This window comes from Mesocricetus auratus, unplaced genomic scaffold, assembly GCF_017639785.1.
Source record: "Mesocricetus auratus isolate SY011 unplaced genomic scaffold, BCM_Maur_2.0 Super-Scaffold_15014, whole genome shotgun sequence".
Classification (NCBI taxonomy): Eukaryota; Metazoa; Chordata; class Mammalia; order Rodentia; family Cricetidae; genus Mesocricetus; species Mesocricetus auratus.
Window position 1 is genome coordinate 9,683,964 of NW_024429186.1, and position 17,535 is coordinate 9,701,498.

The 17,535-nt window shown below is 36.8% G+C and overlaps 1 long non-coding RNA gene and 5 other non-coding genes across 26 annotated transcripts in view; all 6 read right to left on the reverse strand.

Moving 5' to 3' along the window:
* LOC106021001 overlaps positions 1-17,535 on the reverse strand; it is a 56,672-nt gene that overhangs the window by 16,648 nt on the left and 22,489 nt on the right. For 10 of the 21 annotated variants that reach the window (XR_005876133.1, XR_005876132.1, XR_005876131.1 and 7 more), the window contains 10 exons: positions 16,070-16,973; positions 15,130-15,200; positions 12,709-13,611; positions 11,790-11,860; positions 9,340-10,241; positions 8,384-8,454; positions 5,983-6,884; positions 3,646-3,745; positions 2,665-2,710; positions 1,619-1,689 (listed from right to left, as the gene is read on the reverse strand). This is a non-coding gene — a long non-coding RNA (uncharacterized LOC106021001). Of the gene's footprint in view, positions 1-642; positions 747-1,609; positions 1,690-2,664; positions 2,711-3,645; positions 3,746-5,982; positions 6,885-8,383; positions 8,455-9,339; positions 10,242-11,789; positions 11,861-12,708; positions 13,612-15,129; positions 15,201-16,069; positions 16,974-17,535 lie in introns of those variants that run through there. The other 11 variants (XR_005876134.1, XR_005876124.1, XR_005876123.1 and 8 more) reach the window with 10 other exon arrangements.
* On the reverse strand, positions 2,281-2,352 carry LOC121139562. Its single transcript, XR_005876475.1, has one exon. It is a non-coding gene; the product is annotated as a small nucleolar RNA SNORD113/SNORD114 family (small nucleolar RNA).
* Positions 5,596-5,667, reverse strand: LOC121139567. The gene has a single exon (XR_005876480.1). It is a non-coding gene; the product is annotated as a small nucleolar RNA SNORD113/SNORD114 family (small nucleolar RNA).
* Positions 8,961-9,031, reverse strand: LOC121139596. The gene has a single exon (XR_005876507.1). It is a non-coding gene; the product is annotated as a small nucleolar RNA SNORD113/SNORD114 family (small nucleolar RNA).
* LOC121139587 lies at positions 12,330-12,400 on the reverse strand. The gene has a single exon (XR_005876499.1). It is a non-coding gene; the product is annotated as a small nucleolar RNA SNORD113/SNORD114 family (small nucleolar RNA).
* LOC121139598 lies at positions 15,678-15,748 on the reverse strand. Its single transcript, XR_005876509.1, has one exon. It is a non-coding gene; the product is annotated as a small nucleolar RNA SNORD113/SNORD114 family (small nucleolar RNA).

Below are 17,535 nucleotides of genomic sequence, written 5' to 3' on the forward strand. Positions count from 1 at the left end.
ATGCTTCATAGTCAATTGGGCAACGTATTGATGCATTAAGTTTATGTCTTTCTAGACTGGTCGCTACTTATATATATATACAAATTAATAAAGATTATATCAGCAATGCTGAATTTAACAATCTGCGATTATGTACATAGTTATATTTTTGAAAGCACCAATTAATGGAATAAAAACTAGTCTATATGCTCTGGTCACAAACCTTGAGACCAAATCCAAATAAGAATGCAAATAATGCCCATGGAACATTCGTTCTGAGAGTACAAAGCAAAACAGATTAAAAGAAATTTAATGCACACGATTTTGCTCTGTCTTTACAGTGAAAATCTAGACAAAACCCTCCGAAGGACCAAGGTGTGTGGTGGGGGGCGAGTGGAGGAAGCCATGTGTGGGGGCCTCTGTTCATGTGTGCATACATGACCCATGTGTGCATGTGTGTGTGTGTTCACGATCATCTGCATAAGTGCACATGAAAAGGACGAGTGTCAACCTCACATGTCATTCTTCAGGAGCCCCCACCTTGTGTTTTTGACCCAACGTTTTTTATTGGCCTGTAGCTGGCTGCTGTCTCTTCCTCCCCAAGACTGAGTATAGCAATACACCTGGATTATATATTAAATCAAGGACTTCTCCCCAACCCACTTTAATTCTTCAAAGTCAAACAGCACTGGAGGATTCTTCTGCCATCTGCTCATTGTAGTTTTACATACTGTTCCTTTCTTCTCTTCCAATAATAGAGCAAATGCCTACAATGAACCATGAAGCCAGCAGCCATGAGCACAGATTTCAAGTCCATCTCAACAACAACAACAAAAATAAAATAAAATAAAAACTTGGACTGTATAGTAAGTAAGCTCACTGGCAAAGTCACAGAGTCATGTATTCACTTTCCTACAACTTCATAGCAGACAAAACCAGGAGAACCAAAGCTAGTCAATGCGACTGTCTAGCTACACACTCCCTGTTCAACAGGGGAAAACTAAATATTCTACATAGGTAGGAGGAAGTAGGATGCTGACACTGTCTGTCACTCATAAATATACATGGAGCCATCGGCAAACATATAGGTTCTTTATACCTGAAACTTCAAGGAAGAGCACAAAACTTTTAATACTATACTGTGTACAAATAAGTAAATAAACACAATAACCATTGCAAAACAATGAATGGTTCCGTTAATTTGTGTTTTCTAGAGTCGTATGGGACTGGCTCAACCATCTAACTTTCACAACAGAATGTCCTCACTGGCCTCCATGCTGTCTTCACTACTTGACATAACAATACGCTTTTTCTGTATTTATGATAGGGCCATTGTAGGAGGGATTCCACAGAAAAAGGACAAAACTAATGTCAGATATATCATATAGAGGATAGATGGATAAACAGATGTGGACAGATAAATATAAGCTATCAAATTACTTTCTTCTGTATTTTTTAAGCAATTCTTTTGGTGACTCAGTGTATCATCAGATTTATTTTAGTCTTGAAAATATTAACAAGCTATGTCCAGGATATTTCACATCTGTCATTAATTGGATGTCTCATTCTTGAGTAAATTATAATTCATTTAACAACAAGAAGAAACAGTCAAAGTAACACAAGAACATACCATACTTACATGGCAACCCGTGCTCCCAAGACCCTAGGCTAGCCACAGACGTCATGACGCAGATGAAAGATTAACTTCGGCTTTGGGTCATCCACAGAGATGGAAAGAAGAAAGTATTATAAACACAACCTTGTTCTATACCATGGCCATTGTATTGTATCTTTTTTATTTTACTCATCTAATTATTCTAAACTGACACATCCTTCTTGAGAAAAAAAAAAAAAAACAAGAGACCCAGACCTAACACAAACAAGAATTTTAGACACTGTTTTAAACAGCACATAGCATCCTCATCTAAAGGATTGTGACTCAGCAAATTAATTATTGTGGGTTTCTAAAATATACATATCCTGTTCATATTACTAGTTTCTATCATAGGAGAATGCTTTGTCCTCTTACCTTTATTACATATATTTTAAAGTAAGTATATGAATGGAATGGAAACTCATGAACATAAATATTATGATAACTCATTATATATGCTACACATGACATTTGAATCACAATCCCATACTACTTGGTATTATTTTGGAGAATGCATTGCCCTCTTATTATTATATTTTATTCTAATTGTATAAATGGAATGCAAACTGAACATAAATATTAGGATGACACACTATATATACTACACATGACATCTGTATCAAAATCTCACGCTACAGTGTTCTGGTGTGAACCTCAGACTCCCAGACCTGTAATCATGATCCCCGGATCATACATCATCAGTGGTCATCATTGATCCAACACCACCTCTTCCTTTCTCTTTCGCTTTCTATATTATTATTACCTATTTGTGTCACTTGTAATAGTTACATAACTCTTCATGAGAAGATCCTAGCACAAAATCCTGAGGTATTGAAGTAATTCTACAGATTTTGTGCAATCCTGAATCTCTGTATCTTAATTTTGGATTCCCTCAGCACTGTGTTCATGGTCAGGTTAAATTGACCTCACAGTCATAGTTGGCCTAACAGTAGTCTATGCATGACTTTACCAAGACAAGAGTGTCTTATCAAGGCCTCTCAAAGCAAAACAAGAACTTTGACTCCACTTACATCAGTTCTCTTAATCCTCACACATGGGGACCGGATAACCATGGACCTCCCAGCCAGGAAACAACGTGTCAGTCAGCATCCATCCAGGGAGAACGAAGCACGGAAGGTAATGACAAGATTGGTATTTTTCAAATGTTTTCCACATTTTCCCTCTCACTACTTTCTAGTTAGGATTCAAGTTGTTATGGTGGTTTCTTAGAGAGTCAAGTAAAAAGATTTAGAAGTGAGGTGTTGACCCTCACTGGGGCTTAATCCATTAATTATAATTCATATGCGAACTTGGATGAAATTTATACACATGCTTATGCCAAATATTTCTTAAAAGATTTGTAAATTTTCAGCATGTAGTAGTAGTATTTGTGGTAAAATATTTAATGTCTAATTGAGCAACGCCTCAATAAACTTATTTGCATTTGTGTGTATATTTATATCATGTTTCACTGATCCACTAAGGAAATGCATGAAAAGTGCCTGACTCTAATGTCCAGTTTGTGCCCCACATGCCTAACTTTTGTCGCCTGACTAAGAGGGGCACATGAGCTGTGTTATGCTGAGAACCTCAGACAGCAAGTAAGTAGTCATCGTCACTCCATGACTTATAATGCCGCCGATCCTGGTCATCATCGGTCCATACAAGCCTTTTCCTATCTAGTAATATGTACATGTTTGTTGTTTAACAATAAGGTGCCTATGATTTTGTTTTTCAGGATAACTGAATCCTTTTTTTTCTTTTTGGTTCTTGGAGACAGGGTTTCTCTGTATTGTTTTGGAGGCTGTCCTGGAACTCACTCTGTAAACCAGGCAGGCCTCGAACTCACAGAGATCCGCCTGCCTATGCCTCCCAAGTGCTGGGATTAAAGGCGTGCGCCACCAACGCCCGGCTAATGACTGAATCCTTTATGCAGATACATTCTATACTCTCTATAAGAGCATAGAGCATCCCATTGAGGAATGGAGACAACAATTTTGAATATTACTCACACTGATTTGGGTCTTCTGTAAACATGGAGATTAAGTGCAGAGTTTGAGCGAGGCCCAGTGTTTAAAGCAGACCAAAGCCATTGCATCTGAGGGATGAGCACTGTGGATGATGAAAATTTAGTGACTTAACTCATACTGGTTTTGTAGAATTCTGTAGATGTTTGTGAATCTATGATAATAGCTTCATATTTTCATTTAATAAAATTTAAGTCTTTGTGTCTGGTTCATTTGAGCTTGCAATGAGTTGTGCAACATTTTTATAATGAAATTTCAAGAGATTCAGAATGCCAATTTTTCTTCCCTTTAAGTACTAAAGTGAAGACCAAGGATGAATTTAGAAATCAGTAGCTATGAGGCAAATTTCAGGATACAGAACTCAGAGAGATAAGCATCCATTCCTGGATTGCCTGAACATTACAGGTGTTTATGTGTCCATTCTGAGAAGTAAAAACAAGTACAAGGACAGAAATATTGAATGAATGGATCGATAGAGGCTCATTCCAGACTCAGATTTTTATATCCAAGTCAGTTCAACAAATACTGATTGGGACTAACCTTGTGTTGGAGCACTGTGTAAGCTCACTGGCAAAGTCACTGACTAAATTATTAACTTTCCTACAACTGAACATCAAACAAAAGCATGAGAAGCAACACTGGCCCATGTGTGTGTATCACTACATCCTCAGGTCACCAGGGACAGCTAAATATTCTGAGGAAACTACGTAGAAGGGAGTACATCCTGACTCAGTCTCTCCAGCTGTCTGTCAAATATACATGGAACCATCTGTAAGCACATGGGTTCTTCATCCGCGAAACTTCAAGGAGCAGCCCAAATTGTGCAATATTACAGTGTGTCTAAATAAATAGATGTGAAAGGCATTGAAACCCATGAATGGTTCAGAGTATTTGCATTTTCTTGAGAGTCATCCACTTTAGTTTAAATTCTTGACACAAGAATATTTTTCTATATTTATGATAGGGCCATTACACTTGAGGTTCCACAAACGAAAAATAATTAGTATCAGATGATAGAGATGATAGAAAGATAGAAGGATTGAAAGAGAAATGATACATAGGTAGGTAGATAGATAGATAGATAGAAAAATTCACAGATGATGGATAGATTGATTCACAGATGGATGGATAGATAGATAGATAGGTACATAGATAGATACAAAGATAGATAAAAGCTATCATATAATCTTCTGTATGTTTTAGAGCAATTGTTTGGTGATTCATATATCATCTGAATTAATAATAAGATATTAATAAAGTTGATTCCAGATATTTCAAATCTGTCATTAACAGGGGTTTCAGTCGTGAATAATTTGACATCACGTATTAATAAAGAAAAAAGTGAAAGTAACACAAGAACATGAAACATACATGTATGGCCCCCCTATGCTCCTAACACCCCAGGATAGCCATGGACATCATGATGAAGTTGGAAGGCTAACTTCAGCTTGGGAACATCCAGAGATGATAAGAAGAGAGGATTATGAACACAATAAAGTTATATACAATGGCACTTGTATTATTTTTTGTGTAACTCATCTAAGTATTTAAAACTATGATGCATTCTTCTTCAGAAAATACTAAGGAAACATAGTACAAACGCTAACAAGAATGCTGGCCACTATTTTAAACAGCACACAGCATCAGAAGTAAGGGATGGCAACTCCGCACATCAATTATTGTGGGTTTCTGAATTATATGTGTATATACACAAATACATATACAGATACACATACCTATGATATACATGTATCGTGTTCATATTAACAGTTTCCATTATTTTGGAGACTGCTTTGTCTTCTTTCATTCATTAATTTTATTTTAATCTAATTATATGAATGGAATGAAAACTCTCGAAAATAAATATTCTTATAACAAACTATATATACTACGCATAACATCTGTAAGACAATCTCACGCTACATGTGTAATGGTATGTACCTCAGACTCCCAGACCTATAGTCATGATCCCCGGATCATACATCATCACTGGTCATCATTGATGCAACACCACTTCTTCTTTCTCTTTCGCTTTCTATTTTATTAGTAAATGACTATTTGTGTCACTTGTAATAGTTACATAACTCTTCATCAAAAAATCCTATCATAAAATCGTGAGATATTGAAGTAATTCTACAGATTTTGTGCAAACCTGAATCTCTGTCTCTTAATTTTGGATTCCCTCAGCACTGTGTTCATGGTCAGGTTAAATTGACCTCACAGTCATAGTTGACTTAACAGGAGTCTATGCATGACTCTACCAAGACAAGAGTGTCTTATCAAGGCCTCTCAAAGCAATACATGAACTTTGACTCCACTTACATCAGTTCTCTTTATCCTCACACATGGGGACCGGATAACCATGGACCTCCCAGCCAGGGAAACAATGTGTCACTCAGCATCCATCCAGGGAGAAGGAAACATGGAAGGTAATAAAAAGATAATAATTTTTCAAGTCAATTCCACATTTACCTATCGCTACTTGCCAGTTAGGATTCAAACTGTTGATAGTGTCTTAAAGGAGCAAATAAGATTTAAAATTGAGGTGCTGGCCACCACTGTGGCTTAATGCATTAATTATACGTCACATGTGGACTTGGAGGAAATTTATATGCATGATTATGTCAATTATTGCTTGAGGGACTTCCAGATTTCCTGAATGTAGTACTGCCATTTGTGGTCCAATATTTAATTTCTAAGTAATCTATGCCTCAAGAAATGGATATATATCTATATGTATGTTTATAAGATGCTTCATTGATCCACTATGGAAATGCATGGAAGTGCCTGATTCTAATGTCCAGTATGTGCCCCACATGCCTCACTTTTGTCACCTGACTAAGAGGGCCCATGAGCTGTGTTATGCTGAGAACCTCAGACACCAAGTATGTAGTCATCGTCAATCCATGACTTATAACGCCGCCGAGCTTTAGTCATCATCGGTCCATCCTAGCCTTTCTCTTCTCGAGTACTATGTGCATGTTTGTTGTTTAACTGTAAAAGTACCTATGATTTTCTTTTGTTTTCAGGATAAGTGAATCCTTTATGCAGATGCATTATATACTCTGTAAGAGCATAGAGCATCCAATTGAGGAATAGAGACAACAATTTTGAATATTACTCACACAGATTTGGTCTTTTGTAAACACGGTGATTAAGTGCAGAGTTTGAGCGTGGTCCAGTGTTTTAAGCAGACCAAAGCCATTGCTTCCCAGGGATGAGCACTGTGGATGATGAAAATTTAATGACTTAACTCATGTAAGCTGTGTAAAACTTTTTCTGTGTATGTTCGTGAATCTGTGGTAATAGCTATATGTGTTCTCACTTAATGTAATTTAAGTATTTTTGTCTGGTTCATTTCAGTGTGCAATGATTTTTGAAAATTTTAATTTCATTTCTTGTGATTTTATTTGTTTTGTTTTCGTGACAAGGTTTCTTAGGAGCCTGTTCTGGCACTTGGTTTGGAGATCAGGCTAACCTGGAACTCACAGAGATGTGCCTGTCTCTGACCTGAGTGCCAAGGTAAAGATGTGCACCACCACTGTCCCAATTAATCTTCATGATTATGTTTGAAAAGCTTAAGGATATCAACATTTATTTCCTTTAAGTACTAAAGTAGATACCCATGCTGAACTATGAAGGCAGCAGTTATGAGCACAGATTTCAGGATCTAAGACTGAGAGATAACCACACATTCCTGGATTGCCTGAGCGTCACAGGTGTTTGTGTGTCTGTTCTGAGTAGTAAAAACCAGTAAAAACAAAAAGGAAAAACAGAAGTATTAAATGAGGGGATAGATAGTGAGGCTCAGTCTAGGCTCAGATTTTTATAGCCAGGTAAACTCAACAAAATTTGATTGGGAATAAGCTTGTTAAGGAAGCTCACTGACAAAGCCATTGAGACACTTAACAAACTTTCCTGCAACTGAACATCAGACAAAACCATGAGAACCAAGAGTGGACCATGGGTGTATCTAGGTACACACTCCCTGATCAACAAGGAACAACTAAATCTTCTGAGTGGACCTAGGCAAAAGAAATTAGATCCTGAAACAGTCTCCCCAACTGTCTGTCGATCATAAATACATGTGAAGCCGTCTGAATGTATACAGGATATTTTATGCCTGAAACTTGAAAGAACACGTAAACATTGTAAACTATGGTGTGTCTGAATACATAAATACAAATACCAAGGAAAATGGCTAAATTTATTTGCATTTCCCAGAGTGTCATATAGGACTTGACGAACCATCCTGTCCAGCCTGCACTAGGCTCCACTTTGAATTTCTTAACTGAGATAACAATATACGTTTTCTATTTATAAGACAGGGTCATTATACCTGTAATTCAACAGGAAAATGTCAGCATTAATGTCAGAATATATCATATAGACAATAGGTACTTAGACACATGTAGAGCAATGAGAGATAAAGTAAAGATATATGTTGGATAAGTGAATAGATAGATGATAGATGATGGATAGATAGATAGATAGACGGATGTAGTTTCATAAAAACAGATAAATTTAAGGCATCAAATTATATTGTGTACATTTCACTGCAATTCTTTAATCATGCTGTGTGTCATCCTATCTTTTTAATCTTAAAGTTATTAAGATTAAATTTTTCACCTGTCACTAACCAGCTGGGTCATTCTTGACAAATTTGTTATTCATTTTACAATAGAAGAAGCAGACAGAGGAAGACAAGAACGATTTTACTCACATGGCCTCCTGAGCTCCCAAGACCCAAGGCTAGTCATGGACATCGTGATGTAGATAGAAGCGAGCCTTACTCTTGGGAACACCCAGGAGATGAAGAGGAAAAAAAGGATTATAAACACAGTCGTGGACTATACACGTTTCATAATTAGTTTTTATTTTGCTCATCTAAGTATCTAAAACTATAATAAATTCTTATTGAGAACATACAAACGAACCTGGTTCTAACCCTAACAAGAATTTTGGCCATTATTGTGAACATCACACAGCATTCTCAACTAACGGATTGCAATTCCACACATTAATTACTGAACCGTGTATATATATATATATATATATATATATATATATATATATGGTCCAGAAGACATATATACATATGTATATAAATATATATATATACTATTCATATAACTAGTTTTTTATCATACAGAATGCTTTGTGCTCTTTCATTTTTTACATATATTTTAATATAATTATATGAATGGAATGTAAACTGATGAACATAAATATTATGGTAACAAGCTAAATATACTACCCAAGATATCTGTTGCACAATCTCACACTACATGTGTTCTGGTGTGAACCTCAGACTCCCAGACTGTAGTCATGATCCCTGAAACATACATCATGAGTGGTCTTCATTTATTCAACACCACCTCTTCCTTTCTCTTTCACTTTCTATGTCATTATTACCTAACTATTTATGTCATTTGTAACAGTTACATAATTCTTCACCACAAAATCTGGAAGGATTGACATGATTCTACAGATTTTGTGCCACACTGACTCTCTGTCTCTTCTCTTAATTTTGGAATTCCTCAGCACTGAATTCCTGGCCATGTTAAATTGACCTCACAGTCATAGTTGGCCTAACAGGAGCCTGTGCATGCCTTTACCAAGACAGGAGTGTCTTATCAAGGCCTCTCAAAGCAAAACAAGAACTTTGACTCCACTTACATCAGTTCTCTTAATCTTCACACATGGGGACCGGATAACCATGGACCTCCCAGCCAGGAAACAACGTGTCAGTCAGCATCCATCCAGGGAGAACAGAGCACGGAAGGTAAAGAAAAGATTGGAATTTTTCAAATGCTTTCCACATGTTCCCTCTCACTACTTGCTAGTTAGGATTCAAACTGTTGATAGTGTCTTAAAGGAGCAAATAAGATTTAAAATTGAGGTGCTGGCCACCACTGTGGCTTAATGCATTAATTATACGTCACATGTGGACTTGGAGGAAATTTATATGCATGATTATATCAATCATTGCTTAACAGACTTCCAGATTTCCTGAATGTAGTAATGCCATTTGTGGTCCAATATTTAATTTCTAAGTAATCTATGCCTCAAGAAATGGATATATATCTATATGTATGTTTATAAGATGCTTCATTGATCCACTATGGAAATGCATGGAAGTGCCTGATTCTAATGTCCAGTATGTGCCCCACATGCCTCACTTTTGTCACCTGACTAAGAGGGCCCATGAGCTGTGTTATGCTGAGAACCTCAGACACCAAGTATGTAGTCATCGTCAATCCATGACTTATAACGCCGCCGAGCATTAGTCATCATCGGTCCATCCTAGCCTTTCTCTTCTCGAGTACTATGTGCATGTTTGTTGTTTAACTGTAAAAGTACCTATGATTTTCTTTTGTTTTCAGGATAAGTGAATCCTTTATGCAGATGCATTATATACTCTGTAAGAGCATAGAGCATCCCATTGAGGAACAGAGACAACAATTTTGAATATTACTCACACAGATTTGGGTCTTCTGTAAACACAGAGATAAGTGCAGAGTTTGAGCGTGGTCCAGTGTTTTAAGCAGACCAAAGCCATTGCTTCCCAGGGATGAGCACTGTGGATGATGAAAATTTAACAGCTTAACTCATGTAAGCTGTGTAAAACTTTTCTGTGTATGTTTGTGAATCTGTGGTAACATCTATATGTGTTTTCACTTAATGTAATATAAGCATTTTTGTCTGCTTCATTTTAGTGTGCAATGATTTTTGAACATTTTAATTTCATTTTATGTTTTTTTGTTTTGTTTTTGTGACAAGGTTTCTCGGTGTACCGTAGGAGCCTGTTCTGGCACTTAGTTTGGAGATCAAGCTAACCTGGAACTCACAGAGATGTGCCTGTCTCTGACCGGAGTGCTAGGGTAAAGATATGCTCCACCACTGTCCCGATTAAATTTCATGATTATGTTTGAGGAACTTAAGGATACTAATGTTTATTTCCTTTAAATACTAAAGTAGAAACCTCGGCTGAACTGTGAAGGCAGCAGTTATGAGCACAGATTTCAGGATCTAAGTCTGAGAGATAACCACACATTCCTGGATTGCCTGAGCATCACAGGTGTTTGTGTGTCTGTTCTGAGTAGTAAAAACCAGTAAAAACAAAAAGGAAAAACAGAAGTATTAAATGAGGGGATAGATAGCGAGGCTCAGTCTAGACTCAGATTGTTATAGCCAGGTAAACTCAACAAAATTTGATTGGGAATAAGCTTGTTAAGAAAGCTCACTGACAAAGCCATTGAGAAACTTAACAAACTTTCCTGCAACTGAACATCAGACAAAACCATGAGAACCAAGAGTGGACCATGGGTGTGTCTAGGTACACACTCCCTGATCAACAAGGAACAACTAAATCTTCTGAGTGGACCTAAGCAGAAAAAATAGATCCTGAAACAGTCTCCCCAACTGTCTGTCAATCATAAATACATGTGAAGCCAGCTGAATGCATACAGGATACTTTATCCCTGAAACTTGAAAGAACGCATAAACACTGTAAACTATGGTGTGCCTGAATGCATAAATTACAAACACCAAGGAAAATGATAAATGGCTAAATTTATTTGCATTTCCCAGAGTGCCATATGGGACTGGACCAACCATCCCCCTGCCTCACAATAAAACTGCACTAGACTCCAATTTGAATTCCTTAACAGAGATAACAATATACTTTTTCTACATACATGACAGGGTAATTACACGTGTAAATCCGTAGGAAAATATCAGCATTAATGTCAGAATATATCATATAGACAATAGGTAGTTAGACACATGTAGACCGATGAGAGATACAGTAAAAATATAAGATGGATAAGTGAATAGACTGAGGATGGATAGATAGATAGATAGATAGATAGATAGATAGACTGACAGACAGACAGATGTAGTTTCATAAGAACATATTAATATAAGGCATCAAGTTATATTGTTGTGTACATTTCACTGCAATTCTTTAATCATGCAGTGTGTCATCCTATCTTTTTAATCTTAAAGTTATTAAGTTTAAATTTTTCACCTGTCACTAACCAGCTGGGTCATTCTTGACAAATTTGTTATTCATTTCACAATAGGAAAAAGCAGACAGAGGAAGACAAGAACACTAATTTACTCACATGGCCTCCTGTGCTTCCAAGACCCTAGGCTAGTTGTGGACATCGTGATGCAGATAGAAGCGTGACTTCCTCTTGGGAACACCCACAGAGATGAAGAAGAATAAAAGGATTATGAACACAGTCTGGCACTATACAATAGCCGTTTCATAATTTGTTTTTATTTTGCTCATCTAAGTATCTAAAACTATAATAAATTCTTATTGAGGCCATAAAAAGGAAACCTGATTCTAAACCTAACAAGAATTTTGGCCACTATTATAAACAGCACACAGCATTCTCAACTAAGGGATTGCAACTCCACACATTAATTACTGAACCATATATATACATGGTTCAGAATACAAATATATGTATATATATACTTTTCATATAACTAGTTTTTTATCATACAGAATGCTCTGTCCTCTTTCATTTATTGCATATATTTTAATCTAACTATATGAATGGGATGTAAACTGATGAACATAAATATTATGATAACATGCTGAATATACTACACAAGACATCTGTTGCACAATCTCACACTACATGTGTTCTGGTGTGAACCTCAGACTCCCAGACTGTAGTCATGATCCCTGAAACATACATCATGAGTGGTCTTCATTGATCCAACACCACCTCTTCCTTTCTCTTTCGCTTTCTATGTTATTATTACCTAACTATTTGTGTCACTTGTAATAGTTACATAACTCTTCATCACAAAATCCGGGAGGATTGACATGATTCTACAGATTTTGTGCCACACTGACTCTCTGTCTCTTCTCTTAATTTTGGAATTCCTCAGCCCTGTCTTCCTGGCCATGTTAAATTGACCTCACAGTCATAGTTGGCCTAACAGGAGCCTGTGCATGCCTTTACCAAGACAGGAGTGTCTTATCAAGGCCTCTCAAAGCAAAACAAGAACTTCGATTCCACTTACATCAGCTCTCTTAATCTTCACACATGGGCACAGGGCAACCATGGACCTCCCAGCCAGGAAAACAACGTGTCACTCAGCATCCATCCAGGGAGAGCAAAGCACAGAAAGTAATAAAAAGATTGGAATTTTTAAATGCTTTCCACATTTTCCATCTCACTACTTGCTAGTTAGGATTCAAACTGTTGATAGTGTCTTAAAGAAGGAAGTAATATTTAAAATTGAGGTGTTGGCCACCACTGTGGCTTAATGCATTAATTATACGTCACATGTGGACTTGGAGGAAATACATATGCATGATTATGTCAATTATTGTTTAACAGACTTCCAGATTTCCTGAATGTGGTAATGCCATTTGTGGTCCAATATTTAATTCCTAAGTAATCTATGCCTCAATAAATGGATATATATCTATATGTATGTTTATATGATACTTCAGTGATCCACTAAGGAAATGCATGGAAGTGCCTGATTCTAATGTCCAGTATGTGCCCCACATGCCTCACTTTTGTCACCTGACTAAGAGGGGCACATGAGCTGTGTTATGCTGAGAACCTCAGACACCAAGTATGTAGTCATCGTCAATCCATGACTTATAACGCCGCCGAGCATTAGTCATCATCGGTCCATCCTAGCCTTTCTCTTCTCGAGTACTATGTGCATGTTTGTTGTTTAACTGTAAAAGTGCCTATGTTTTTCTTTTGTTTTCAGGATAAGTGAATCCTTTATGCAGATGCATATATACTCTGTAAGAGCATAGAGCATCCCATTGAGGAATAGAGACAACAATTTTGAATATTACTCACACAGATTTGAGTCTTCTGTAAACACGGAGATTAAGTGCAGTGTTTGATCGTGGGCCAGTGTTTTAAGGAGACCAAAGCCATTGCTTCCAAGGGATAAGCACTGTGGATGATGAAAATTTAATCGCTTAACTCATGTAAGCATTTCAAACTTTTCTGTGTGTATTGTGTATCTGTGGCAATAGCTATGTGTGTTTTCACTTAATGTAATTTAGGCATTTGTGTCTGGTTCACTTTGGTGTGCAATGATTTTTGAAAATTTTAATTTCTTTTTTTGCGGTTTTTTTGTTTGGTTCGTGACAAGCTATCTCTGTATACCTAACGCGCCTGTTCTGGCACTAGGATTGGGGATCAGGGTGACCTGGAAAAAACACAGATGTGCCTGTCACTGACCTGAGTGCTAGGGTAATTATGTACACTACCAATGCCATGGTTAATTTTTATGATTATGTTTGAAAAACTTAAGGATATCAACATTTATTTCCTTTAAGTACTAAAGTAGAGGCCCATGCTGAAATGTGAAGGCAGCAGTTATGAGCACAGATTTCAGGATCTAAGTCTGAGAGATAACCACACATTCCTGGATTGCCTGAGCGTCACAGGTGTTTGTGTGTCTGTTCTGAGTAGTAAAACCAGTAAAAACAAAAAGGAAAAACAGAAGTATTAAATGAGGGGATAGATAGCGAGGCTCAGTCTAGACTCAGATTTTTATAGCCAGGTAAACTCAACAAAATTTGATTGGGAATAAGCTTGTTAAGGAAGCTCACTGACAAAGCCATTGAGGCACTTAACAAACTTTCCTACAACAGAACATCAGACAAACCATGAGAACCAAGAGTGGACATGGGTGTGTCTAGCTACACACTCCCTGATCAACAAGGAACAACTAAATCTTCTGAGTGGACCAAGGCAAAAGTAAATAATCCTGAAACAGTCTCCCCAACTGTCTGTCGATCATAAATACATGTGAAGCCAGCTGAATGCATACAGGATACTTTATCCCTGATACTTGAAAGAACACATAAACACTGTAAATTATGTCTAAATACATAAATACAAACAGGCAGAAAATGATGAATGCCTAAATTTAATTGCATTTCCCAGAGTGTCATATGGGACTGGACCAACCATCCCCCTGCCTCGCAATAAGCCTGCACTAGCCTCCACTTTGAATTCCTTAACTGAGATAACAATATACTTTTTCTATATACATGACAGGGTCAATACTCCTGTAATTCCACAGGAATTGTCAGCATTCATGTCAGATTATATCATATAGATATAGGTAGTTAGACACATATAGAGCTATGAGACATAAATTAAAGATACATGATGGATAAGTGAATAGAAAGATGATGTATTATGGATGGATTCATAGATAGACAGATAGATGTAGTTTGATAAGACCCAATGAATTTAAGGAATTAAATTATATTGTTGTGCACATTTCATTGCAATTCTTTAATCATGCAGTGTGTCATCCTATCTTTTTAATCTTAAAGTTATTAAGATTAAATTTTTCATCTGTCACTAACCAGCTGGGTAATTCTTGAAAAATTTGTGATTACTTATACAACAGGAAGAAGCAGACAGAGGAAGACAAGAACACTAATTTACTCACATGGCCTCCTGAGCTCTCAAGACCCTAGGCTAGTCGTGAACATCATGATGCAGATGGAAACATGCCTTCCTCTTGGGAACACCCACAGAGATAAAGAGGGAAAAAAAGTATTATAAACACAGTCTTGCTCTATACAATGGCCCCTGTACATTTTTTTTATTTTACTCATCTAAGTATTTAAAACTATAATAAATTCTTACTGAGAACATACAAAGGAAACCTGGTTCTAACCCTAACAAGAATGTTGGCCACTATTATACACATTACACAGCATTCTCAGGTAAGGGATTCCTAATCCAGACATTAGTTTCTGAACCATATATATATATGGTTCAGAATACAAACATATATATATATATATATGTATATACTATTGATATAACTAGCTTTTTTATTATAAAGAATGCTTTGTCCTCTTTCATTATATAAATATAATTATATAATTATATGAATAAAATGAAAATTGATGAAAATAAATATTTTGATAACAAACTACATATACTACACATGACATCTGTGACACAATCTCACACTACATATTTTCTAGTGTGAACCTCACACTCCCAGACTGTAGTCATGATTCCCGGATCACACATCATGAGTGGTCATCATTTATTCAACACCACCTCTTCCTTTCTCTTTCGCTTTCTATGTTATTATTACCTAACTATTTGTGTCACTTGTGATAGCTACATAGTTTTTAACCACAAGATCCCAGAACAAAATCCTGCTGTATTGATGTAATTCTAGAGATTTTGTGTCACTCTGACTATCTGCCTCTTCTCTTAATTTTGGATTCCCTCAGCACTGTGTTCTTGATCATGTTAAATTGACCTCACAGCCATAGTTGACCTAAAAGGAATCTATGCATAACTTCACCAAGACAGGAGTGTCTTATCAAGGCCTCTCAAAGCAAAACAAGAACTTTGACTCCACTTACATCAATTCTCTTAATCCTCACACATGGGGACAGGGCAACCATGGACCTCCCAGCCAGGAAACAACGTGTCACTCAGCATCCATCCAGGGAGAGCAAAGCACAGAAAGTAATAAAAAGATTGGAATTTTTCACGTCCTTTCTATTTTTTCCCTCTCACTACTTGCTACGTAGGATTCAAATTGTTGGTAGTGTCTTAAAGAAGAAAGTAAGATTTAAAATTGATGTGTTGACCACCACTGTGGCTTAATGCATTAATTATATGTCATTTGTGGACTTGGTTGAAGTTTATATTCATCTTTATGTCAATTATATCTTAAATGACTTCCAGATTTCCTGAATGTAGTAATGCCATTTGTGATCCAATATTTAATTCCTAAGTAATCTATGCCTCAATAAATGGATATATATCTATATGTATGTTTATATGATGCTTCATTGATCCACTATGGAAATGCATGGAAGTGCCTGATTCTAATGTCCAGTATGTGCCCCACATGCCTCACTTTTGTCACCTGACTAAGAGGGGCACATGAGCTGTGTTATGCTGAGAACCTCAGACACCAAGTATGTAGTCATCGTCAATCCATGACTTATAACGCCGCCGAGCATTAGTCATCATCGGTCCATCCTAGCCTGTCTCTTCTCGAGTACTATGTGCATGTTTGTTGTTTAACTGTAAAAGTGCCTGTTATTTTCTTTTGTTTTCAGGATAAGTGAATCCTTTATGCAGATGCATTATATACTCTGTAAGAGCATAGAGCATCCCATTGAGGAATAGAGACAACAATTTTGAATATTACTCACACAGATTTGGGTCTTCTGTAAACACGAAGATTAAGTGCAGAATTTGAGCGTGGTCCAGTGTTTTAAGCAGACCAAAGCCATTGCTTCTGAGGGATGAGCACTGTGGATGATGAAAATTTATAGACTTCACTCATGTAAGCTGTATAAATCTTTTTCTGTGCATGCTTGTGAATCTGCTATATGTGTTTTCACTTAATGTAATTCAAGCCTTTGTGTCTGGTTCATTCTAGGGAGCAATGATATTTGAAAATTTTAACTTAATATTTTGTGTTTTCTTGTTTTGTTTTTGTGACAAAGTTCTGTGTACCTTAGGAGCCTGTTGTGGCACTTGGTTTGGAGATCTGGCTGACTTGGAACTCACAAAGATGTTCCTGTCTCTGCCCTGAGAGCTGTGGTAAAGATGTGTACCAAAACTGACCCAATTAATTTTCATGATTATGTTTGAAAAACTTTAGGATATCAGCATTTATTTCCTTTAAGTACTAAAGTAGATACCCATGCAGAACTGTGAAGGCAGCAGTTTTGAGCACAGATTTCAGGATCTAAGACTGAGAGATAACCACACATTCCTGGATTGCCTGAGCATCACAGGTGTTTGTGTGTCTGTTCTGAGTAATAAAACCAGTAAAAACAAAAAGGAAAAACAGAAGTATTAAATGAGG